The 13,445-nt window shown below is 39.4% G+C and overlaps 1 long non-coding RNA gene across 2 annotated transcripts; it reads right to left on the minus strand.

Annotated features, from left to right (window-relative positions):
- Positions 1-9,888: 9,888 nt before the first annotated feature.
- LOC117665138 (uncharacterized) lies at positions 9,889-12,717 on the minus strand. Of its 2 annotated transcripts, XR_015729667.1 has the most exons (4): positions 12,547-12,717; positions 12,149-12,246; positions 11,473-11,551; positions 9,889-10,412 (listed from the first exon to the last, which is right to left on the minus strand). It is a non-coding gene; the product is annotated as an uncharacterized LOC117665138 (long non-coding RNA). The 2 variants fall into 2 exon arrangements; XR_004591262.3 differs by lacking the exon at positions 12,547-12,717 and having other exon boundaries at positions 12,149-12,357.
- Positions 12,718-13,445: the final 728 nt, after the last annotated feature.

Here is a 13,445-nt window from a genome sequence, read left to right on the forward strand (position 1 = left end):
AATCCATGTGGCTTTGCCAAGTAGGTCTTTGGCAACGTGTCAAGGGAGATAAAGGTTGGTGATTATTCCGAAGGACTTCTCCCAAAGGACTTTTTGCAACTAATTGAGACACAGCTGTGAATGAACATAATTCACAGCTGTTGCAATAAAAGAGGTTTTTGGGACTACTTGTGTGTTTTAATGACTCAGGAAGCCTAGGTCACAACAGGTTGCAAAAAAGACCTTTCAAGAAAATGCATACAGGTAGTTTTCCACTTATGACCATAGTTGAGCCCAACTAGTTGACAAGAGTCAAGTAGGTTTTGCCCCATTTTACGACCTTGCTTGCCACAGTTGTTAAGCAAGACACTTAAGCAGTTGTTAATTTAGTACCGTGTTTTCCCAAGAAATAAGACTGGGTCTTATATTAATTTTTGCTCCAAAAGATACATTAGGGCTTATTTTCCAGTTAGTTCTTATTTTTGGGAAAACACAGTACTAAATGCATCTGTCTGGCTGACAATCTTAACTGGGGCTTATTTCGGGGGGGGGGTAAGGCTTATATCACAAGCACCCTGAAAAAAATCATACTAGGGCTTATTTTCCGGTTGAATCTTATTTTAGGGGAAACAGGGTAACACGGTTATTAAGTGAATCTGGCTTCCTCATCGACTTCGCTTCTCAGAAAAAAAATCACAAAAAGGACCCAGGACACTGTAATTGCCATCAATACGAGTCAGTTGCCAAACATCCGAATTTTGATCACATGACCATGGGGATGCTGCAATGTGTGAACTTTCCAAAAGATGCCCTAATTAATTAATGAGCCACGAGCCGAACTTCAAAAGAAATACAGTCATTTATTAAGAGCACCATTTCGGCAATATTCGGATGCAGTTAGAACTAATCCCACGTAGATTTATGTTCCCCTATGACCCTGTCTCTCCCCTCCTCCCTGGCCATGTCGTAAATCACATTCTCCAGTTAACCACTTTGGCTGGCTATGCAATCCAACACCCTCCTACTGATTGCGGTAAGAAAGCATCTATGGAATGTAGCTTCAGTTAGGGAAATCAATCAGCTCTATCAGTTCTCCCTCCCTCCTGCTCATGGCAACTTGAAAGCTTTGCAAGTTGACACCATGGTCATAAGTGTGAACAAGGATCATAAGTCACTTTTTTTCAGTGCCCTTGTAACTTTGAATGGTCATTAAATGAATGGTTGTAAATCAAGGACTACCTGTATACTTTCTACTGTAGCATGCAGGCTGGGAGTATTTGTAAATGCTTTGGTGGGACAACTAGGGTTTAAGTCAAGTCTTATGTCCAGGCCTCCCCAACCTACGGCAGGCCAATCTCCACCTAGAAGTCATGGCAGAAGGTACATATGGCATCAAGTCCTAAAAGGCATACTGGTGTTCACAACAGTTGTATCCATTCTAGTTTTCATAGCATCTTTTCTTTCCCACATTTCAAAATAGTTCTTATAAGAACAGGCAGCCAAGAATCTAGAGGGTATTTCTAGTCTCATGTTTTGCTAATCTATCATTTGTCTGTCATCAAGACTTTACGAGCAAACTCCATTTTACAAATGAAGGAGAATATACGCGTCCCGGGATAATGTTGCAGGATCCAATCTGCCTGACCCAGATTGGATCTTGCAAACTCCATCTTCTTATGTGAATTTTGGAATATGTCTTGCTTACCTCCTATTTATTTATTTACAGTCTCTTTCACATTTGGGAACTCCCTTCCCCCTTCAGAGTGGAACTCTTATATGATTCTTAGGGGGAAGGGAAGGGAAGGGAAGGGAAGGGAAGGGAAGGGAAGGGAAGGGAAGGAAGGAAGGAAGGAAGGAAGGAAGGAAGGAAGGAAGGAAGGAAGGAAGGAAGGAAGGAAGGAAGGAAGGAAGGAAGGAAGGAAGGAAAGGCTCTGGAAAACTAGAAGACACACTGTGGTGAATTTTTTATTCCATCCTCTTTGCATTCTCTTTCTGGAAAGAGAAACAACTAAATAAATTGCTTAGTTCTCTTTCTTCCTGGTAACCTATTGATCTCCCTGTGATTCAATCTCGTAAAAAGTAGATGGCGACAACAATGGGATAAAGAAAAATGGGGAGGCAGACTCATATTAAGCCAAAGCCTTTCCCCACTACCCAATTTCCAGATCTGATCTCATTTAGTGATTTCTAGGAGAAGAGTAAGCAATAACTCCAAGGTGGCATCTGCCCATGAGTCATGTTTTTACAGTCATCGGAACCTCATCCTGCTCTCCCTGCAGGGCCGTGATTGGTTGCTTTGTCAGAATCTCTGGTTTATGTTTTCCAGATGTTTCCTTCCTGTATCATTTGTATTTCTATTGTACTGTTTAAAACTGCTTTATATTGAACATTGTCCAGAATTATGATGGAGTCAGATGGCCTATCAACATGAATAATAAATGCTGAAAATCAATAACACGATGCCTTGTTTTTTTGAAAATGGGAAACAGACAAAATGTGTAGTTTAAAACAGACAGACCATAGCTGTAAAGAAAAGATTTAAAAAATGGGGTTAGTGGGGTGGGAAAAATACTAATTACATATATGAGAGGTAGCCTACAACCTTATGCCCTTGGGCAGGGCATACATTCACCCAACATAAAATGTATCCTTGGTTACAAACATATTTCTCACCCTAATCTTAAATTCTCAGTTGAGGCACAAATGACCAGGTTCATCTTAAGATATTTCAAAAACAACATGTGATGACCTAGCTCTCTAGAGATGTTGACAAAATGTTGGCAAAAAAATGTAGAAGGAAATAAGAAGAGAAGCAAAGTTGTTGTTGTTGTTAGTTGCGAAGCTGTGTCCGACCCATCGCGACCCCATGGACAATGTTCCTCCAGGCCTTCCTGTCCTCTACCATCCCCTGGAGTCCATTTAAGCTCACACCGACTGCTTCAGTGACTCCATCCAGCCACCTCGTTCTCTGCTGTCCCCTTCTTCTTTTGCCCTCAATCGTTCCCAGCATTAGTCTCTTCACCAGGGAGTCCTTCCTTCTCATTAGGTGGCCAAAGTATTTGAGTTTCCTCTTCAGGATCTGGCCTTCTAAAGAGCAGTCAGGGTCGATCTCCACTAGGACTGATAGGTTTGATCGCCTTGCAATCCAAGTGAGTCACAGGAGTCTTCTCCAGCACCATAGTTCAAAGGCTTCAATTCTTTGGCGCTCAGCCTTCCTTATAGTCCAACTTTCACAGCCATACATTGCAACTGGGAAAACCATCGCCTTGACTATATGCACTTTTGTTGGCAGGGTGAGGGCTCTGCTTTTTAGTATGCTGTCTAGAAGCAAAGTGGATGGACTCAGTTCCATGATGTCTACACTATTGGAAGACCTAATGCCCCGGGGACAGACTATCATTGGAAGTTCTCCTGGCTGGGGATAGCTCATCATGCTTCTCATACAAGAAGCTTCTTCAGTTCTAAAGAAGAACTGAAAAACCTTCTTGGAGGAGAAGCAAAACCTTTTAAAGGAAAAAAGCCAAGAAAATCCAATTGCCTTTTGGAAAAGCACTTTTGGGATGACCATGACCTCCATAGATCAGGGGTGAAATCTACTTACCTTCTCTACCAGTTCGGAAGTGCACAGAGGGTTAAAACCAGGAAGTAACAATGTCTGGGCTGCCGCCACTACCTGTTCACCGAAACAGGTGCTTCCAGCGCTGCCGGCTCCTGCAAGCCAGACAGGACTGGCAGGATTTCCCCACTGCCATAGATATGTATTTGAGAATCTCCATTGCAGTGGTAGCAGTGGTGGGTTTCAAATTTTTTTTACTACCGGTTCTGTGGGTGTGGCTTGGTGGTTGTGGCTTAGTGGGCATGGCAGGGGAAGGATACTGTAAAATCTCCATTCCCACCCCACTCCAGGGGAAGGATACTATAAAATCACCATTCCCTCCCCACTCCAGGGGAAGAATACTGTAAAATCACCATTCCCTCCCCAATCCAATTGAAGGTTGTTGCAAAATCCCCATTTCCTCCCAATCAGCTGGGACTTGGGAGGCAGGGAATAGATGGGGGGTGGGGCCAGTCAGAATTTTTACTACTGGTTCTCCGAACTACTCAAAATTTCTGCTACCGGTTGTAAGGAACTGGTCAGAACCTGCTGAAACCACCCTCTGAGTGGTAGGTTGTCCCTGGTTTGGACCAGTTCGCAACAATCAGTAGTAAAACCAGCGGAAGGCCCTGTCCACTGCCCTGGATGTCATAATCAGCAATCTGTGTATGTGCAGAATTAAAGCTCGTGCGCGCGAGCGAAGTGAGGGTGTGCGATCTCGTTGAGAACCAGTAGTAAAGGTAAGTAGAACCCACTCCTGCTCCATAGATATGTATTTACTCAGAGTCAACACCAGCCATTAGTGGCTCTGAATTTGTAGTCAAATTGACGAGATAATATATGGTGTAACTATTTTGTTTGGTTTACTTTGCACACTTATTAAACCATAACCATTTTTTTTGAAACTTTTAAAAATGTGTTGTATTGTCGTCTTGACGATCTGTTCCCCCACCTGCCTTTCCCTTTTTCCTTTTGTTTCTCCCTTGTTAAGATCAGCTTGAAAATTTAATGTGGTGTGTTAATGTAAATTGCCTCCAGCATCAATTGCATTAGCAGCACCATATAAATAAAACAGTTATTACCTCCATAACAAAATGACAAAGAATATACAAAGTGACGCTCTCCGATATTAAATTAGACCAAATAAAGTTTCTCAAAGAATAGCATACAAATAAGGTACCATAATACTTCTTCTTCTAGGATGGATCATAGGACTGAATATTCAGATTTCTCCCGCCCCCCCTTAAATAATAAGAAAAAAAGATCGAAAATCAGAGTTGAAACTGTGAGCTACCTAAAAACAGCACGCATGACAATGTTTTAATAAGGCAAGTAGGGCTATTGTTGCTTGAAAAATTTAGCAAAGGGTATGAAATGTTTCACTTGGATACACTTTGCTTTATTAAGCAGATACAGAGATTTTTTTTTCCTTGTGCATGTGTGTGTACATTATGTGTTATATTTTTTATTATTTGAAGCAAATAAAATACCTAACCGAGCTGAAACTAATATTTGGATGCATTGTGAAATCTCGCTTATTAATAACCCAAAAACAATTCAGGATGGTGAGGAACAGATTCAAGCTAGGGAATGTGAATCTTTGAATCACCCAGACTTTAGAGAATTACAGATTACAGATTAACAGAGTTGGAAGGGACCTTGTAGGTCATCTGGTCCAACCCGCCCCCGCCAAAGGAAGAGACCCTACACCATTTCTGAAAATGGCAGTCCAATCTCTTCTTGAAAGTCTCAAGTGATGAAGCTCCCAGAACTTCCAAAGGCATCTTCTGTTCCATTGGTTGATTGCTCTCACTGTCAGAAAATTTCTCCTTATTTCCAGGTTGAATCTCTCCTTGTTCAGTTTCCATCCATTATTCCTTGTCTGGCCTTCAGGTGCTTTAGAAAATAGCTAGACCCCTTCCTCTCTGTGGCAGCCCCTCAAATATTGGAAAACTGCTCTCCTGTCTCCCCTGGTCCTTCTCTTCACTAGACTAGCCACGCCCAGTTCCTGTAACCGTTCATCGTATGTTTTAGTCTCTGGTCCCTTAATCATCCTGGTTGCTCTTCTCTGCACTCTTTCTAGAGTCTCAACATCTTTTTTTATGACCAAAACTAGATGCAGTACTCTAGGTGTGAACTTACTAAGGCTTTATAGAGTGTTCTTCTTTAGTTCTGAATGGGGTTACATCCAGGTTCTCCAAAACCTGTTCTGACAGGATTTGGAGAACCGGTAGTGGAAATTTTGAGTAGTTCAAAGAACCAGCTAATACCACTTCTGGCTGGCCCCAGAATGGGGTGGGAATGGAGATTTTGCAATATCCTTCCCCCAGGAGTGGGGAGGGAATGGGGATTTTGCAATATCCTTCCCCCAGGAGTGGGGAGGGAATGGGGATTTTGCAATATCCTTCGCCCTGGAGTGAGGTGGGAATGGAGATTTTTGCAGTATCCTTCCCCTGCCGCGCCCACCAAGCCACACCACACCCATCAAACCACGCCCACAGAACCGGTAGTTTAAAAAAAAATGAATTCCACCACTGGTTACCTCTCCCTATTTGGAACCGGTGTAAAATCTGAGCTTTCTTCCGAACTAGCGGCTCTAGATAAGAGTCAACAGAATTCAAGAGAGGTTTTGACTTAGACGGTTTGTGGGAACGTAACAGTTCTAGGCTGATTACTCACTTCATTCCACCCTAAAGGCTCTGCCTCTTCTTCTCCTACAGCTTCTCCCTCCAAACATTTGTGCTTTCCTCCCCCCACAAAAAATTGTTCTCACTCACTCATTCTTTCTCAAACACTGCGCTGTTTAATCCATCATCAGAAGGATAGTTGATTATTCTCCTATTGATGTTTTTCCTTCTCCTTGGCCTTCTTTCTGAGCCGATATTGGTTTGAGCGTCCCTGGGATTCTCTCTGTTTTGATTTTCTATAAGCTTCAAAGCACAATGAATGGCCGTGATTTTAATAGGCTTAATTGATATAAAAGTCTAATTTGTCTCCTACAATTTATCATTCTCCCATCAGTATAAATAGTGGAAATCTTTGCCCCTCTACCAGATGATTGCCAGGTTTTTATTACTATTAAAGTATAAGAAGGCCAGTACAGAAGCATTTCCTTTTCTGCATAACTAACATCATTATCTAATTTCCCTTTTTTATCCAGATGGTTTTGTTAAAATACGCGAAAGTTTATAAACTATGGTAAGTATTAGGGTGTAAGATATAAATGGTATTGTTTTCTCCTTGGTAGTTCCTTGATTAAGGAATTAAGGATTGATTAATTAATTAATTGATTAAGATTCACTAAGGCTGCATTACTATTACTATTAGTCTTCTCATCGTTCCTATCACCCATCTCCTCCCACCTATGATGGCATGACTGTAACTTTGTTGCTTGTATCCTTATGACTTATATTGATATTGATTGTTTCCTAGTATGGTTTGATTGCTTATTTGTACCCTATGACTATCGTTAAGTGTTGTACCTTATGATTCTTTTTATGTACACTGAGAGCATATGCACCAAAGACGAATTCCTTGTGTGTCCAATCACACTTGGTCAATAAAGAATTCTCCATAGCAGTGGTTCCAGTGGTGGGTTTCAATTTTTTTTACTACCGGTTCGGTGGGTGTGGCTTGGTGGGAGTGGCATGACTTGGTGGGTGTGGCTTGGTGGGCGTGGCAGGGGAAGGATACTGTAAAAACTCCATTCCCTCCCCACTCCAGGGGAAGGATACTGTAAAATCTCCATTCCCTCCCCACTCCAGGGGAAGGTTACTGCAAAATCCCCATTCCTCCCTATCAGCTGGGACTCGGGAGGCAGAGGATAGATGGGGGCGGGGCCAATCATAATTTTTACTACCGGTTCTCTGAACTATTCAAAATTTCTGCTACAGGTTCTCCAGAACTAATCAGAACCTGCTGAATACCACCTCTGGTGTAATGCAAACTCTGCTAACAAAAATAAGGTCTCAGAACTTTTGAAATATTTTAACTGTAGCCATAGGATTATTGTTTTACTTGAACTCATAGTGTTCTTTATTTTCTGATGTGAAGAAGGCTTTATGCTTAGTCTACTTTGAGCAACGCCCAAGAAATGTGTTATCTGTCCTACCTGAATATGTTGTTGAGTATCTACAGGTAGCAGTCCTCCGTTCTGGAAGCTATTCAAGGGCCCATGTTTGCTTTTCCGTTGAAGGAAGTCAGAAATAAATGGTAGGGGATATTTCAAATTGTGTATATTTGCATTGATTTAAAGTGGCCTCATCGGTCTTGTCTACAAGGCTTGGAATAAGCAAGGCATGGTAATAGCATTTATTGTAATGAAAACAGCTGTACAAACAAAATTTTGGATAAAGGGGGATCCAGGTTCTGTATGCTTTCTTTGAGCCGAGTGATTTGTGCCTTCACAAATTTGCCTATTTATTTATTTTTTGCTACCTTTTCTCTCGCAGCTTTATCTCTGCGCAAACACGAACCTGCATGGGTCTGAAATGGCTGTTGTAACTGTCACCTGGGCATCACTGAGAAGTGATGTCTGCATTTTCAATGCATCAGGGCTGTCACTCTAAATCAGACAAAGTGTCACAGGTTTCATTTCTAATAGGAACCTTCTAGATAGTTCCAGAGGTTTTACAGCTCCCGGGGCCCCCAAATTCTGCCCGTCCCTTATATTTTATAGAGACAGATATATTGCCTTGGGCAAAATGTTTGACTTAGTCATTCTGATAAAAAGCTGTAGATAGAATAGAATAGAATAGAATAGAATAGAATAGAATAGAATAGAATAGAATAGAATAGAATAGAGTAGAGTAGAGTAGGGTAGGGTAGGGTAGGGTAGGGTAGGGTAGGGTAGGGTAGGGTAGGGTAGGGTAGGGTAGGGTAGGGTAGGGTAGGGTAGGGTAGGGTAGGGTAGGGTAGGGTAGGGTAGGGTAGAGTAGAATAGAATAGAATAGAATAGAATAGAATAGAATAGAATAGAATAGAATAGAATAGAATAGAATAGAATAGAATAGAATAGAATAGAATAGAATAGAATAGAATAGAATAGAATAGAATAGAATTCTTTATTGGCCAAGTGTGATTGGACACACAAGGAATTTGTCTTGGTGCATACACTCTAGGTAGATTGATAATCATTAATTACTCTCCCCCCTTCCATTATGGCTACATTCACACATTGTGCTAAATTCAGGAAAGGCAATAAGGTGTGGATGAAGTCTTTTTTGGGGGGGAGGTACTGGATATTTATACAACATTTCATGGGTAATAAAAAGTAGGCATTTCTTGAGTTTTGACTCATAAAGGACTTGAGCTTAGACCTGTGAAACAAGGTTTGAGATGGACTACCGTAAAGAAAGCTGGTTATAATAAAGAACTTAATTATCTCTCTAATCCATCCTTCTGACCAATTACTCAGGAGAAGAACCCTAACCCTAAACTACAGATTGAGAGGGAACCCAAAGGAGATCCTCCCTAGGTGATCTAAAGCCATGCAAAGGTCACAAAATATCAAGATTTCCAAGCTATGGGATGATGTACTTGTACTTGTGTCAAACCTAGTGTAGAATAGCCAAAAGGAATTATGAGCATTCATTTTCTAAAACTGAAACAGATGTGATTGAACTGTTTGGATAGTTTAGCTGCAGTGGTGCAGTGGTTAGAGTGCAGAACTGCAGGCTACTTCTGCTAACTGCCAGCTGCCTGCAATTTGGCAGTTCGAATCTCACCAGGCTCAAGGTAGACTCAACCTTCCATCCTTCTGAAGTCGGTAAAATGAGGACCCAGATTATTGGGGGCAATAGGCTGATTCTGTAAACCGCTTAGAGAGAACTGTAAAGCACTGTGAAGCGGTATATAAGTCTAAGTGCTATTGCTCTTAGGAGTCCTGGTAGGGCAGTGATTAGAATACAGTATTGCAGGCTAACTTTGTCCATAGTCTGGAGTTCAATTCTGAATGGGACAAGATTGACTCAGCCTTCCATCCTTCCAAGGTCGGTAAAATGAGGACCCAGATTGTTGGGGTCAAGATGTTAACACTGTAAACTTGCTTAAAGAGGGCTGTGAAGTATATAAGTCTAAGTGTTATTGCTATTGCTATTCCAACTTTTCCCTCCCCAAATGTGTTGGAAAATTCTACTTCAATTTCCAGCATAGGATATATTTGTTAATATAAGTCAAATACTTGCCTTAGCTAATACTTTGCCACTGCTTGTTAAAGACAGGATTTTTTTTTTTAAATGAACTAACCGCTCCTCATTCTTTGCATTTATTTTCTCCAAATTAGTATGTCAAAAATACAACTTCATTCTGTGCTTGTGAGTTTATCAGAGTATCTGGTCATCTTTATTTAGAAACAGAATATAGATACATACTGTAGCTCTTTAGCCTGATCTTATAGAGACATTATTTTGCTTTCTATGAATTGAACAAAGTTTTAAAAAAATATTCTTCAAAGCATTATTCTTATTATTAGTGAAGTTTATTAATGCCTAATTTATAACCTACAGAATTCTTGTCTTCTTTCTTTCCTTAACCAGTTGGCCATGTAGACTTGGTCACTGGAGTTAAAAACCTGATCTGCCTAGAGTTGTCCTACAGCATTTCTAGTTTAACCAACCATGCTTAAAAGTATTTCTAGTTTAACCAACTAAGCAAGCCCAAAAGCATTTCTAGTTTACAAGCGACATATTGTTGACGTGAATTAACCAGTTCTGAAAGAATAGACATTAATGTGGTGATGAACTGAGATGCATGGACATTTTATTCTGTGTAAATGACTTTCTTGTTCAAATGCAACGTGTTGCTGGCACACCAATGTTCTCCATGTCTTCTTGACTTTCTAAATCAATATTAAAACAAAATCCCAGTTATATCTATATAATATAATAATATAATAATATAATAATATAATAATATAATATAATATAATATAATATAATATAATATAATATAATATAATATAATATAATATTATAATATAATATAATATAATATAATATAATATAATATAATATAATATAATATAATATAATATAATATAATATAATATAATATAATATAATATAATATAATATAATATAATATAATATAATATAATATAATATAATATAAATATACATGAGCATATACGCTGAGTGTCAACTTGCAAAGCTTTCAAGTTGCCATGAGCAGGAGGGAGGGAGAACTGAAGTGAATTCCATACATTCTTTCTGACCGCAATCAGAAGGAGGGTGCTAGGTTTCACAGCCAGCCAAAGTGGGTAATTGGAGAATGTGATTTATGACATGGCCAGAGAGGAAGGGAGAGACAGGGTCATAGGGGAACATAAATCTACGTAGGATCAGTCCTAACTGCATCCGAGTATTGCCGGAATGGTGCTCCTAATAAATGAATATATTTCCTTTGAAGTTTGGATCATGGCTCATGAATTAATTAGGGCATCTTTTGGAAACTTGACACCGAAGTCATTTTTTTTATTATTACAATCCATTAAAAAAAGAAATCACAAGGTGAAAGAGGGCATAGACAAAAATGTTAATTCATTTCTTTGCTGGAATAAGAAAAACCTTGGGTAAACAGAGACCTATTCGGATTAAATTAGATCCAAGCTTGCACTGGATTCTCCCCACCATCACCAAAATATCTGAAGGACAATCCAGATTGGTTGGGTGAAGTGGTTAAATGGAAAAACAACTCGCTTCAGGTGAGAAAGGAATCAAATTCTTCCCCAGATCAAATTAAAAAGCAAGCCAGAAAAGAATTAAGAAAACAGTAATGTTCACCCTGCATTGATAGTAATTTCCATGAACAGCTGACACTTGTATTTCTCTGGTGAGATATAGTTTGAGATTAAAATTCTTAACAAATAGAAAAAATATTAGGATAATGCCAGTGCTTACCTAGAAAGTCTTCTCATTTGATTCTATTGGTAATTAAGTTCTTCTCATGCATATTAATTTTTTTTGATACGATTTTATCCTGGAAAGCATTGGTATACAGTGTTATAGAAATATTTGTAGCTGGGGTACATAAATGATATGCATTTATTTATTTATTTGTATGCACTCATGTTTACCATCATTTCTATGCTGCCAACTCACCAGACTCTAAAACATATGTATTATCAGTTAAAATGTACACAAAACACATTCTATAGAGAGTGGCGGATTAAAAAAAATGCTTATTTTGTGAAATGAATTAAAATGAGACGCACGTTTGAAAATTGGTCGAGCAAGAAGTGAAAAAGACATGCAAACCCGACAGCTATTGCAAATAGACTGGATAGTTAGCCCTTCCTCCTTCCTCATAAAAAAAACTAATGAGTAAAGACTCTCAAAATAAAAGAAGAGTGAGCATCAAAATCTATGCAACAAAAACAGTGAAGTTTTCTCTAGGAACACCAACAAAATTGGAGAGTTTGGAGCAGGCTCATCCCACCAATATAGAAGACTTCGTTCTAATGTTCTAATCTGACTTGGAACTGTTCCTTTTAGACCTTTGACAAATATGGACTATCTTGATCTGTCGTTCGTACGGTATTTTATTTTGGGGATTGTTCTGAGTTAAGCACGTTACCTTCTCCTTACAAAATGAGTTGCCTTTTGTAGCGCCTTCTTCTCTTGCAAATAGAAATAAGTCAGCCATCTGCACCTCTATAACTGTCTGGTTTGGTTCTGCAACCCAACAAGACAGACACAGACTTCAGAGGATAATTAGAACTGCAGAAAAAACAATTACTACCAACCTGCCTTCCATTGAGGACCTGTATACTGCACAAGTCAAAAAGAGGGCTGTGAAAATATTTACGGATCCCTCACATCCTGGACATAAACAGTTTCAACTCCTACCCTCAAAATGACGCTATAGAGCAGTGCACATCAGAAGAACTAGATACATGCCACACCCACCAAACCACGCCCACAGAACCAGTAATATTTTTTTTTAATCCTGCCACTGGTCCGATCATATTGTACCTGTGCACCAGGGGTGAAATCCATCAGGTTCGGACAGGTTCTGGAGAACTGGTAGCGGAAATTTTGAGTAGTTTGGAGAACCGGCAAATACCATCTCTGGCTGGCCCCAGAGTGGGGTGGGAATGGAGATTTTGCAATATCCTTCCCCTGGAGTAGGGAGGGAATGGGGATTTTGCATATCCTTCTCCTGGAGTGGGGAGGGAATGGAGATTTTATTTTATTTTATTTTATTTTATTAAATTTCTATACCGTCCTTCTCCCGAAGGACTCAGGGCTGTGAACAGCCACGAGATAAAACACATAAATACAAAAAATTTAAAATGAATTAAAAATGAATTAAATAATTTGTCTGAATTTAAAATACCCCATAATTTAAAACAAATTAAAATTTACATTTAAAAAATTTACATTTAAAAAGGGGAGAAGATTTAGGCCAGGCCAGCTTGATGGAATAGAAAAGTCTTAAGCGCGTGTATTTTGCAGTATCCTTCCCCTGCCACACCCACCAAGCCACACCCACAGAACCAATAGTTAAAAAAAAAAAAAGGATTTCACTATGCTGTGCACATACATTTTATTGGTTAGTATATATTTTTCTTTCCATACGTAGAAGAACACCTGTAAGGATTTATTCCCCTCAGAAGATACATTTCAGTGGTTATGAATTTCTCTGAATCCTCTTATCCTTAGCAAAGGATATGTGTGAACCTCTTTCCTTGAAGAGTCGTTTTTTTTTTCCAGTGGCCTGCAATTTCCTTGCAGTTAAATCCCATGGGGACCAAAAATAAAAAATCCCTCTAAAGATTTTTTTTTTTTTTTTAGTTTTTGTCTTTCTCTTTTTTTTCCCAGATAATGTATTGAAGCCATCAAGGGATGTTACATCAAGATGGAGAAATTTG

This window comes from Pantherophis guttatus, chromosome 12 (genome assembly GCF_059756535.1).
Source record: "Pantherophis guttatus breed Tessera chromosome 12, ASM5975653v1, whole genome shotgun sequence".
NCBI classification, from domain to species: Eukaryota; Metazoa; Chordata; class Lepidosauria; order Squamata; family Colubridae; genus Pantherophis; species Pantherophis guttatus.